At 31.8% G+C, this 13,874-nt stretch overlaps 2 pseudogenes across 1 annotated transcript; both read right to left on the bottom strand.

Annotated features, from left to right (window-relative positions):
- Positions 1 to 663: 663 nt before the first annotated feature.
- Positions 664 to 4,744, bottom strand: LOC149513293 (uncharacterized; annotated as a pseudogene).
- Positions 4,656 to 9,712, bottom strand: LOC111309477 (putative receptor-like protein kinase At3g47110; annotated as a pseudogene). Its single transcript, XR_016330194.1, has 4 exons — positions 9,592 to 9,712; positions 5,986 to 8,592; positions 5,389 to 5,817; positions 4,656 to 4,717 (listed from the first exon to the last, which is right to left on the bottom strand). The product of XR_016330194.1 is annotated as a putative receptor-like protein kinase At3g47110 (transcript).
- Positions 9,713 to 13,874: the final 4,162 nt, after the last annotated feature.

Below are 13,874 nucleotides of genomic sequence, written 5' to 3'. Positions count from 1 at the left end.
ATAAGCTCTCATTGATATTTTTCCTAAAAATTCATCATAATAAAATTTTGTATGCAAAAAGGTTGCTTGTTGTTGGTAAGGAAAAGAGCCTTTTCTACTTATTGGGGTATAAAATTTTAAATATATTAAATCGATAAAGAATTGATATAAAATTTAGATATATTTTTTATAATATTATAAAAAAAATTCTTGTGAAATCTATGAATTCTATTCGTCAAGAACTTGGTTATCATTTTGAATTTAAAATTTAATTTAATTAGTTTACATTTTTTGTAAAAAAAAATAGGTCTTGAAAAGTGACAACCTATGAATTAATATTTTACCTTCTTGTTGTTTTCATTTTTTACTAGTTCATTCATTTTGATTTACTTTTAACATTGCATTTGGCATTGTATTGCCTAAATCCTATCAATGGATAAAGATGATCATGCTTAGATTGTCAACTGACTTTGATCACAAAATTCTAACTCTAAAAACTGAGAGAATTCAAGATTTAGTTGTTAACAAATGTTGGTGTTAGGACTCAGGAGCATGAATCTTATTGTAATATATATAATAATATATAAATAACAAACTTCAGTTTAAGACAATTACATCAACAACTATATATAGTCCAAACAAAAAATACACATGGAGGGCTAGAGTTGAAAATCCATAATATTGTCATAGCCTTTGGAGATCATTCCCCTGCAATTCATAACAAGATAAGTAAAAAAATGTGAATTAAGTAGGACTGATCTATCTAGCATTTCTTATTATACATTTTTTTTATATATTTGAAGTTGTCAGGTATTAAATTTGATAATTAAAATTAATAAGAAGATAAATATTCTATCAACATACCACATGGTTATTGATGATACAGCAACAGACTGCATTTTTATTAGAATCAAGTTCTATTCAACATTTAGGTAACAGTCATACTAACTAGATACATTAACAAAGTACTGGGTTAATTCAAAGTTTGAACAATTTTTTCCCTTCTGCCTTTTTGTATGCAGTGGCGGGTCCGAGGTCCAAGAAGTGCTTTTTTAACTAACTGCAACTCATAAAAAACATTGCTAATATCCATACGTTCCTGTGGTGATTCTATTGAACATGCCTCTGCAATCCCGACAACAGAAATTAAGCACTCCTTTATTCTATCAGAACTTGCTTGGCTCAGCCTGTGGTTTTCTGCTGTCACTTCTCCACCATTATTCAGCAGTTTTGGGTCTATTATGGCCATCACCTGGTTTGGCAAGGCCATCCTAGCAAATTTATGAAGGTTTAGACCTCCTTCAAACATTGCATCTGTTGGCCTTTTCCCTGTCATAATCTCCAATAGAAGAATTCCAGAGCTGTACACATCTCCATCTGCTGAAACTTCACTTCCTAGACCATACTCTGCCATTAACAGAAATTTTCACATGAAATTATGAATTAGAATAAGGTGAAGCATTGTTGTTTCAAATGTTGAAGGCACGTTTATATTTGAGAGAAAATTTGTTCTGTAAGTTGTGGTTACCTGGAGCAGTAAGTTGTGGTTACCTGGAGCAGCATATCCAATTGTTCCTCGAATTCCAAGTGAGCTGCTTTGAGTTGGATTTTAGTGTTCCTGAATAAATTTCAGAAGGCCGAAGTCACCAACACGAGCAGTCATGTTTCTCCAGAAAAATATTGCTAGGCTTTAGATCAAAATGGAGGATTTGCTGTTGGCAATGGTGATGGAGATAATCTAATGCACTGGCCACATCGATCCCAATTTCTATTCTCTGAAGAAGACTTAAGATTGGGAATTCCAGCTTGTTCTCCTTCTGAAGCAGGATGCAACCAGTTTTCCAAGCTCCCATTAGGCATGAACTCGTAGACTAGAGCTTTGAAATCATTACCTTGAAAATCGATGCTTGAGCAAGAAGTTATGATTTTGACAAATTTCTGTGTCGGATATTTATCAAGGCTTTGCACTCTGCCAAAAAACTCCTGGAGGCTCCTTGACGCTGAAGGTTAAGTACTTTGACTGTCAGTCCATCCGGATTAAGGATTCCCGTATACACAGAGCCAAAGCTACTAAGACCAATCAAGTTTGTCGAAGAGAATCAATCAGTAGCCTTATGAAGGCTTTCATATGATAATTTAAGAAGGGTTTTCCTCAGCATGGGAGTAGAAGATTGTTTCTCTCTTCTCCTTTGAAACCAACAAAAAATCAGAAAGGCCACCACTACTATTCCCAAGAAGGCACATGATGTTGAGATTATTACCTTAAATGATAGGGAATTCTTTTGTTTCTCGGAATTATTGTTGGTGTTGCATTTAGGCAGCTGCAGTTCAGGTATGCCCCCACAAAGTCTTGCATTACCAAGTACAGATATTGAACTGGCATTGGTGAAAACTTCCTTCATTGGTACCTCGCCCTCAAAATCATTGAAGGACAAGTTTAGGTATATCAAGGCCAATAATTCCAAGGATTTAGGAATTTGGCCGGACAAGTTGTCACGAGCAAGATCCATCACTTGGATACCTCCTAAAGAACTCAGAGATGGAGGAATGGATCCTTGAAGGAAGTTTCCTTCCATGTAAAGAATCTCAAGCTTACCACGTTTACTGAGTTCAAGAGGAATTTCACCAGACAAGTTGTTATTGGAAACATCCAGTCTCATTAGATTCTTCATGCTGCCAATGCTTGAAGGTAATTTTCCAACCAAATGGTTTTGAGACAGTCTTAGTGAGATTGTGCGAGGTGACATATGAAAAATTGTTTCAGGTATGGTCCCTGATAAGCCATTTCCAGAAAGATCTAATACTGCCAAGTTTCTTTACTTATCAAGACTAGTAGGGATGGTTCCATGTAAGTTGTTATTTTGTAGATGACGCTCTAGCAGCGATGTCAGGTTTCCTAAGGAGGGAGGAATTTCCCCTGAAAGTTTGTTACTGTGAAAATCCATCCATTGCAATTTATGAAGTTTCCCAATCTCTGTAGGGATTTTGCCTGTAAATTGGTTCCTTTCCATTGTTAACAAATATAAGTTAACAAATTTGCCTATACCTGAAGGGATGGTTCCATAAAACTGATTCCTATCAATGATCAAGCGCAAAAGTTGAGTGGAGAGGCTACCAAATGAGTTAGGCAATACGGCTTGAAATCGGTTTACTGATAAAACCAAAAATTGCAATTTGCTGCAATTGGCCAAAGAATTGATAAATCTCATTTCATCAGGTTCTCCACTTCCTAGTCCATTTTCACCCAAATTCATCTCAGAAAGCTGTTGCATGCCTCCAAAATCGACTGGTAATTTCCCAGAAAAGTTGTTCCTAGCCATTTCAATAAATTCAAGTTTTGAAGCACCGGACAACGAGAATGGGATTGATCCACTAAAGAAATTTTCAGATATTTGAAACCATTTAAGATTAGGAAGAGTGAGGCCCAAGTTTGATGGAAGAATTCCATGAAGTCGATTCTCAGACAAAGCAAAAATAGCAAGAGAAGATAGATTATACAGGGAAGGAGGAATTGTACCAGAGATGTTATTTCCACCAAGTCCCAGAGATGTTAAGTGCCTCAGTTGACCCAATGAATCTGGGATGTTCCCTCCGAGAGCATTATAAGAAGCAGATAGAGCTTCTAGAGAGGAAATGTTTACGAGAAAAGTTGGAATTCCTCCAGTCAAATTATTGAAGTGTATGGCTAGTTCTTTGAGATTTGACAAAGAAGCAAACTCCAAGGGAAATTTCCCTACGAGCATGTTCCTGCCTACATGTAAAAATGACAGCCTGGAACAATGGGACAAGTTGACAGGAATTTGTCCAACCAAGGAATTGTTGCCCAAATGTAGAAATCGCAACCTGAACAGACGACCAATTTCCTTGAGAATTTCACCCTGGAGGGTGTTGTTTTCGAGCCTGATCTCCCTAAGGAAGCTGAGGTTGCCAATGTAAGGTGAGATGGAACCAACCAATCTTCTTGACCTCAGGTTTAAGATGGTCACTCTTCTATGTCTGCGACTACATGTTATTCCTTCCCATTCGCAGAAATCTTTGGATTGATTCCAAGACCTCATCACCCCATTAGGATCCTGAGTGATTTTTGACTAGAAAGATAGCAATGCAATACGATCTGTCTCGTTTCCAGGATTGGCTCTAATCACAAAATTTGCAATGGCAGCGGAATTAATTGCATGCAACAGCAAAATGCTAAAGAAGAAAACAGCTAATTGGCAGTAAGCTAAGGGAAATGGCATTGCACACATTGTTTAAAGTTGAAGCAAAATTACATAAAACTTGCCTTTGCAAATTCTTTTTTGTGAGTTTTCTTATTGTTTCTTTAGATATTTATAGGGTGGATTGGTAGAAATTAATTGCTGGCTGAGCTAAAGAAAATTAGAAACTGGACCATGGAAAAGAAGTAAACTGTTAAATGCTCATGCGTGTCTTGAGGTGGAGAAAAATGGCAACAAAGTTCTCGTTGCTTGCTTCCCCTATGCGTTGTTGGTATTAATTGGAAGTCTTTCAGGGACGTTGTAGACTTGGCCGTAGGAACAAAGAATTGTGGAATCCCACCAGAAAATGGAAAATGAAGAAGTAGCTAGGTCAATGGGTCGTTGCATTTGGGTTTACCTTGACCTGATTTCGTTGGTCTGAACTCATTTTTTGTCAATGCTCAAATAACTCAAACGAGACTACAGCAATTTCAAAAATGTAATGCACCCATTGATATCCAGGGACATGTTCACTCGCATTCCTGATATAAAAAGATGCAGACTCAAAATCCAACATTACTACCGATGCGGCAAGAGTCTCCTTTCCCAGCTATCACTTGAGGAAAAACAAAAACAGATCTCATTAGTCGCAATTTATAGCTCTTTTGTCTAAACAAAACAAAAATAAAGGAAAATAAGAAGAAACATAATATTAACCAACCCTAAAAAGGTGTAGAAACAACTTATTGGCATTATCTTGAATTCTTATTTGATGATAATTCACTAGTTGGTGATCCAACAACAAAAAGGAAACATTAATACAAATTACACGCAAATTATTGGTGGAAATACTCCCATATTTATTTTCTTTTCTCTAAGCTGAATGCTTTTAGGATAAACTGTGTGTTCTACAAATACCAGATAGATTGATAATAAAAGAGAATAGTAGCACTTTGCCAGACCAAAGCCTCTCAAGTCTATCAATATGGCACCTTAGATACCTGCAAACATATGAAAACAAGGAAATCTCTCAACCATTATATTTATTTTGACAGAATATAAGCAAAAAACGTATTTTACTTGTTCAAATCATTTGACCACGGCATTTATCTAAAAAGTAAAGGAAATTAAAGTGCCTTAAGTCATGTGATGATTAAATATTCTGTTAAGAATAATGCAAATTGTTTGCTTCAGTATAAGAACACATTATTACCTGCTGATTGAGCAGCATATAGAATTTAGCCCTCACGATTTAATCGAGTTCGATGAAGCTTGTCTCTAACAGAACAAAGCTTGGTAACAACATCACTCATGTCCATCCGCTCACTCGGTGATTCAGCAGAACAACTGAGTCCTATTTCAAATATTGAATTTAAGAATTCAAGATGTGTGTCATCTACAATGCCATTTTCATTGAGAGTGATTCTTGCCATTGTTCCTCGTCTGACTCTCTCTTGAAGAAGAATGGGATCTATAATCTCAACCACCCCTTCTGGCAAAGCTGCCACAACAAATTTGTGAAGGCTGAAACCTTCTTTGAACATTTCATTCGTTGGTCTTTTCCCCGTAAACATCTCTAACAAGATGATACCATAGCTATACACATCACCTTTTGTTGACAACTCGTTTCCCATGCCATATTCTACAATTAATCATAAATTATATATAGCAGTAATTGCAGAGTAGATCTCTTGAAAAATATAGAATAATTAAGCAAAAACTGCTTCCAGATTATATGTTTAGCTTTTGAATAATGTTGTAAAAAGAAAAAAAAGTATTAAAATGGAAGAACTGGATAAAGTGTACATACCCGGTGGAGCATAACCAATAGTTCCTCTTAATCCAAGAGAGCTTGACTGATTAGAAGAATGGACAAGCCTGTCTGCTGAAAGGATCTTTGCTAAGCCAAAGTCACTTATATGACCAACCATTTCTTCATCAAGTAGAATATTGCTTGGCTTGAGATCACAATGAATAATTGGTGTTTCACAATTATTGTGCAGATACTCCAGTGCATGAGCAACATCTATAGCAACATTAACTCTTTGGGAGAAATTCAGGTTTCTTATTGTCTCCTGTTCATTCATTACAGCAGATGGATGCAGCCAATTCTCCAAGCTTCCATTTTCCATGAACTCATATACCAATGCTTTAAAACCATTGCCTTGATAATCTAAACCTGAAATTGCAGTTAATACCTTGACAAGATTCCGATGTCTAATGTTCTTCAAGGCCTCACATTCAGCTAAGAAACTCCTGGAAGCTCTATGATTCAAAAGATTAAGTACCTTAACAGCAAAAACTACTCCACTTTCTTGAAGAATTCCTTTGTATACAGAACCAAAGCTACCTGAACCAACCAAAGTTTGCGAGGAGAATCCATCAGTAGCCTTTAGGATGCTTCCGTATGATAATTTTAAAAGTGAATTTTCTGCACAAGTTGCTGTTGGCTGCTCTTTCTTCTTTCTAAACCACAAAATGAGGAGAAAAGAGAATACCAAAGTCACTCCTAAAATCACAAAAACAACTGCAAGTTTCAATTTCAGAGAATTTTTTGATCTTTTGATGGACTTCTTCAAGTTACATTTGGACAAGTGTAACTCAGGGATGCCTCCACAAAGCTTACTGTTTCCATCAACGAATGTAGCATTTGCTTTCTTAAAGACTCCGTCAATTGGTATCATACCCTCAAAATCATTGAAAGATAGATTTAAATACTGTAATGACCCAAAGCTGACAAAAAATTCTGGAATCTCTCCGGTAAGATCATTATTAGATATGTCTAATGCCACAAGACCTCTCAATGAACTTAAAGATGAAGGAATGGGCCCATCGAACAGATTGCCATCCAAGAACAGGTACTCCAGACTTTCACAGCTACCAAGATTGTTTGGAAGCAAACCAGATAACCTGTTTTGAGAAACATAAAAGCGACCCAGATTTTTCAGATTTTCCACTTCAACAGGAAGCTCACCGGTTAAATAGTTCCTTGATAAGTCTAGTACAATGGACAAGGATGAGAGTCCAATTACTTCAGGGGGTATAGATCCACTAAGATTGTTTTCAGAAAGATACAATCTAACCAAATTTGGGCAGTTACCTAGACTTGAAGGAATGTTGCCCTGAAGATTGTTACCACTTAAACCAAGAATGCTTAACATCGTCAAATTTCCAATAGAAGGGGGAATAGCACCTGAGAGATGGTTAGCTTCAGCATAAAACCAGTTTAGCTTCTGCAGCCTCCCAATATCAAAGGGAATAGAACCTGATAGTTGATTGTATGATGCCACAAAAACCTCCAAATTGATGAGATTTTCAATTCCAGCTGGAATTCTTCCCAATATTTTGTTCTGTGCTATTACAAAAGTTGAGATTGTGCTTGACAAATTGCTAATGCACTCAGGCAATACCCCTCCAAAATTATTTTCGCCTATCTTTAGATATTCTAGTTTGGTACTATTGGTTAAGGAACATAGAAAGTTTAAGTCACTTACTCCCTCATTTCCAAAATGGTTTCTGTATATGAAAAATCGTGATACTTTAACCAGCTTTTCAAATGAAGGCAAGTTTCCACTAAGTTGGTTGACTGAAACTTGAAGTACACTGAGATTTGAGGCATTGGATATTGAAACCGGAAAATGTCCAGAGATTTGGTTTAGGGAGACGGAGAAGAATTCAATATATGGCATGGTGATTCCTAAGTCAGAGGGAAGTGTACCTGTAATATTGTTTTGCCCAATATCAAAACCTCTAATATTAGAGAGATTGAAAATTGAAACAGGAACAACACCGGAAATTGCATTTTGTAGCACAGTGAAAAATGAAAGACTCTTCAGTTGCCCAAGAGTTTCAGGTATAGCCCCACTTAGTCCATTCCTAGCCAAAGAAAGTTTCTCCAAAGACGATAAGTTCCCCAAGGATGGTGGGATCCTTCCTTTTAAACTATTGTTGGCTCAACTTAACAAATTTAGGTTTGACAGGAGACCAAACAAACCAGGTATTTCTCCGGTTAGCTGGTTGCCTCTCATATGAACAAATGTAAGCTTAGAACAACCGGATAAATTGGAGGGAATTTCACCACTGATGGAGTTATTGGCCAGTTGTAATATTTCCAATCTTCTTAATCGTCCAATTTCTTGAGGAATTTCATTGTTGAAGCTGTTGCCCTCAAGATTCAACGCCCTGAGAAAGCTCAAATTTCCAATGTATGGTGATACAGACCCCACGAGTTTCATGAATTGCAATTCCAACCTGGTGACTCTCTGATGTCTGCGACCGCACGTTACACCATACCACTGACAGAAGTGAGAGGAACTATTCCAGGAATCCATAACCCTCAGCTGATCACCAGTTATCTTGGCTTTGAACTCGAGTAAAGCTTGTTGATCTGTGTCATTTCCACCAACTACAGATGTTACTAAACCAAGCAAGTTCAAACCCTGTAGGTTAAAACATGAGAGAAGAATTAAAACAAGGGAAAAAGAGTTGGACACTTTCAAATGCTTGCTCGATAGATCCATCAACCCTTATCAATTTCTTAATTGATGAGATTGGTTTTTATCTGAGAGTGCTTGGTTCATCAACAAGAACCTGAGTGCAATATAAGAAGTATTTGAACTCTGATATCATCCAACTTTATCCCCTGTCGCAGTCAATTGATTGCATAAGGGCCCCAGCTTTAATTGGAAGGTGATTTATCAAACTGCATCTGCCGTCCTGCTTTAATTGGAAGCATCTTCTTGGAGTTGTCATTCATACTGGATTTTGACCATAATTGAGCCATTTATACTTGCTATTCTGAATATTTTTTCCTCCACTTCAACTTTTTTTTTTTTTTTCACTTTTATTATCGATTCATCTTTTGGTTTTTGTTTTTTTTTTTTTTTCATCTCAATAGTCTTTGGAAAAAGAATACTAACAAATATATCGCAATCTTGAAATACAAAATGTATTGATAAATATATATCAAAACTAATTCTTGACAAGAGACCAAGCCAACCAGGTATTTCTCCGGTTAGCTGGTTGCCTCTCATGTGAAGAAATGTAAGCTTAGAACAACCTGATATATTGGAAGCAATTTCACCACTTATAGAGTTATTGGACAGTTGTAATATTTCCAATCTTCTTAAACGTCCAATTTCTTGGGGAATTTCGTTGTTGAAGCTGTTGCCTTCAAGATTCAACACCCTGAGAAAGCTCAAATTTCCAATGTATGGTGATATAGAACCCACAAGTTTTAGGTATTGTAGTTCTAACCTGGTGACTCTCTGATGTCTGCGACCACATGTAACACCATGCCACTGACAGAATTGTGTGGAACTATTCCAAGATTGCATAACCTTGAGCTGATCACCAGTTATCTTGGCTTTGAACTCCAATAATGCTTGTCGATCTGTCACATTTCCACTAATTACACGAGTTGCTAAACTGAACGAGTTAAGCCCCTGCAGGTTGAAGCATGAGAGAAGAATTATAACTTCAACGTAAACAAGAAAAAAAGAGCTAAATATTTTAAAATGCTTGCTCGATAGCTCCATCAACTCGAATGAATATCTTAACTGGTGAGATTGGTTTGCATTTTATAGTGCTTCGTCCATCAACAAGAACTAAAGTGCAATATGAACTCTGATTTATCTTGCTGCTATCTTCCGTCAAATGGTTCAGGTTTTGTGACTTCGAAAGTCATATGGCCAGGATTAGCATAGGGTCCTTGCTTTTTTCCTAGGTTTTTTTTTTTATATAATTATAATTGAGCCATATTTTTTTAACTAAATACTTTCCCTCTATTTCTATAAATATATATATATATATATGTATATATATTCATTTTTATTATTGTTGGGGCTGACTGAAAATTTCAGCCTAAGATATCAAGTTACCGACCCCACCACAAGACATCCAATCGGTTGGTGGTTGTGAAATGGGAAGACGGGGTCGGTAATAGAGGTTGAAGAGCCAGCACAATCAAATGGTGCATTGGCGTTCGGACTCGGGCTGAGAGTGAGAGTGCTTTTTACTATCAGGTTTGTATATAGGATTTGCTAAGAGGGAAAAAAATAAATAAAAAAATTTAAAATTATAGTGCTTAATTTAATTTGAATTTATTTTTTTATTCGATTTAAATCAAGATTAAATATTAAATGTATATATTAAATATGGATCAAATTTTAGATGGATATGTAAAAAATAAAAAAATTTTTTAATTAATTTGAATTATATATTTTTATTAATTTTTATACATATTTTAATTTTTTATAAAATAAAAATAATTTTTTTTATATAAATCTATTTAAATATATTTAAATTTTTATTTAAATAATATATAAAAAATTAAAATTAAAAAATCGATGAATCCAAACCAAACGTTTAAAATTTAATTTAAATTAAATCGATTTAAAAAAAATAGTTCAGATTAAGATTGAATTTTAAAAATTTATAATATTATACATTATTCAAAAAAATTAGATCAAATTTAATCATTATTATTCTTAAAATTTGCAATGGGAACATTTCACATATAATTTTTTTTACTATAATACTATAATTAATCAATCTTAAATAAAAATTATATAAAAATTCACTTAAAAATGTAAAATTTATATAAAATTTTATGAATTCAACATAATATTAAATTATAATTAATTAAATTATAATAATTATAAATAATATATTCTCAATATTCTAATATTTCTTTTAAAACTTATGACGAATAATAATTTTCCTACATTATTGAATATCTTAATTGGGCCGTAAGAAATCCGTTTGCTGCCAATTTAAAAATTCTCACTCCGTGTGCTGGTGCGAAGAAACTTGACTATGGGGCAAGAAGTAAACTGATAAATGATGACACCGTGTCTTGAGGTGTAGAAAAAAGGCGACAAGGCTCTAGTTTCTCTGACAACTAAAAAGTTTCTGCTTTATTTCACAAGATGAATTTAATTATTTTTCATTTTTCTACTCATTAACATTGGGGTATCGATAAATTTTATTTGATTTGATTATATATATTTTAAAAATTGTAAATAAATAGTATAGTACTCTCCCAAAAGAATAAACTGTAAAAAGGAAAAAAAAATTGCTTCATCAAAATAAAATGGAAATTTGATTTCCATATGCGATGTTTGCTTTCACTAGAAATATAACTACGTATTTCCTTGTATCAATTTTTTTTATAATTTTATCATTTGTACTTATCATTTTTTTAAAAAAATTTATTTAATTAAAAATTTTTAAAAAATAAATAAAAAGGATACATAAATATTTTAATTATCTTTTTTAATTATAAAATTTATTTAATTAAAAACAAAAATATCAACAAAAAAAGAAAAGAAAAGAGAAACTAAAAATCAGAAAAAAAAACAAAAAATATAAGAAAAATAAAAAGAACTTATGGAGAATGTTACGTTAACACCATATATTGAACTTAAAATAAAAATTCCTTAAATTAAGGTGAAAAATAATTTTATTACTATAATATATATATATGTGTAAAATTAAATTAATTATAAAATATATATTAATATGTGCTTCAAAATTAACCAGAATAAAATATTGTAAATATGCTTTTGATCTAATATCATTTTTTAAAAAAACTTAAATTGTCTCAATTTTATCTCGATTTAAAAAAAATTAATCTTTATCGTATTAAGATGAATCAAAATTCATTGGATATAAATTATTTTGACATATTTATTAATTGATATTTTTCGTTATAAAATTTATCTAATTAATAAAAATAAAAAAGTGAAGTGAAAAAAAGACAAATGGGTGTCACGTGGACACTTTTATTTGATTACTATAATCTTTATTTTTTATAAGTAGTATTATGTATATTTTTAAGATTATTATGATAATATAATCTTCTAGGTGGTTTTATTGTTAATGTGATTTTATCACTTATAAATTAAAGTTATTTTGTTAGATTAACAATTATTAATTTTTAAAAATTAAATATCATTATATTTGATTCAACTAAAAATCACATAACATTTTGTTTGAAAGTACTAAAATAACAATGTATATTGTAATAGTTATACAAATTAATAATATCAACATTGTTTAAAGATAATAATTTATAAAATATTAATAAAATTTTTTATTTATTTTATAATAATATATAATTAAATTATTAAATTAATAAATATATTTATTAATACGCAAATAATTTTTTTATAAATTACATAAAAAATATTTGAATTAAAAATAAAATTAATCCATTAAAATCATAACAAAAAAGAACTAAAAAATATATTTTATAAAATATATTATAAAAATTAAAAAAAACACAAAAATTATTTTTTAATTTATTACAATGAATATTAATCTAAAAATATAAAAATTTATAATAAAAATAAATAAATTTTTAATTTACATATTAAATAATAATAATACTAATAATAATAATAATTAATTATTATTATTATTATTATTATTATTATTAGTCGGACCTTAAGAAATCCGTTTGCTACCATCTAGAAAATCTCATGCCGTGTCCTGAGGTGAAGAGCCTTGACTATGGGACAAGAAGTAAACTGATAAAAGATGATACCGTGTCTTGAGGTGTAGAAAAAGGGTGACAAGGCTCTAGTTTCTCTCTGACAACTAAAAAGTTTCTGCTTTATTTCACAAAATGAATTTAACTAGTTTTCATTTTTTTTTTGTACTCACTAACAATGGGATGTTGATAAATTTTGTTTGATTTGATTTATATTTATTCTTAAAATTGTAAATAAACAGTATACGTGCTCTCCTAAAAGAATAAACTGTAATAATAATAATAATAATAATAATAATAATAATAATGATTGCTTCATCAAAATAATTTGAAAATTTGATTTCCTTTTGCCACCTTCACTTTCATTGCCGGTATTAGTTGCAAATCTCTTGAGAGAATTTGTAAACTTGATCGATGGAAGCATTTTTCTATAATTATTATAGCATAATTAATTAATAATAATTTAAAATTTTATAAAATCAATCAAAATTTTATATAAAATTTATATTTATAAATGATGAACATTTATATAATTTATTATTATTATTATTGAATAATTATAATAAAAAGAATTGTAAATATTATGTTTCCTGACTAATGCAACAAAGAATTGGGGAATCTGACCTGGAAATGGCAATGGAAAATGAAAAACTGGATCTGGTTTTAACATGATTTCATGGGTGTGAACTCATTTTTTTTTTTTTATTGAAATTCAAATAACTCAAAGGAAATTTAAGTTTTTTCAATTTTTAAATTTTTTAAAAAGTATTTATGGTCTATACATACCCAACTAATATAGAAATGAAGGTCCAAATCTTCAAACATATTAAAAATTAATAAAAAAATTAAACATACTCAATAATGAACGTCCAGTGGGGCTTGGGGACGAAGGCTCTCCCAAAAAAATTTTGAAAACCCTTTATTATATAATATATATTATAAATATTTCATATATATTTATATTAAATTAAATTGATTCTCACATTAAAATTGTTATTATTGTTTTGGCCAAACATTAAAATTATTATTTGTTAATTTTATTTTTTTATCTTTAACTTAAATTTATGTATTGTAATTTATAAAAAATTAAAATCATATTATTATTTGTCTGTTTATTTTGCCACAATCATTATTTAAATACCCTTAAAAATAATACTAAGTCATGTTCATACAAATTAAAAAATTAAGCTTCCCATTTTCTCAAC

Source organism: Durio zibethinus, chromosome 19 (assembly GCF_047325235.1).
Source record: "Durio zibethinus cultivar Kanyao isolate XHJ-2024 chromosome 19, ASM4732523v1, whole genome shotgun sequence".
Classification (NCBI taxonomy): domain Eukaryota; kingdom Viridiplantae; phylum Streptophyta; class Magnoliopsida; order Malvales; family Malvaceae; genus Durio; species Durio zibethinus.
The sequence above is the reverse complement of the archived record's forward strand: the minus strand, read 5'-3'. Positions and strand labels throughout refer to the sequence as shown.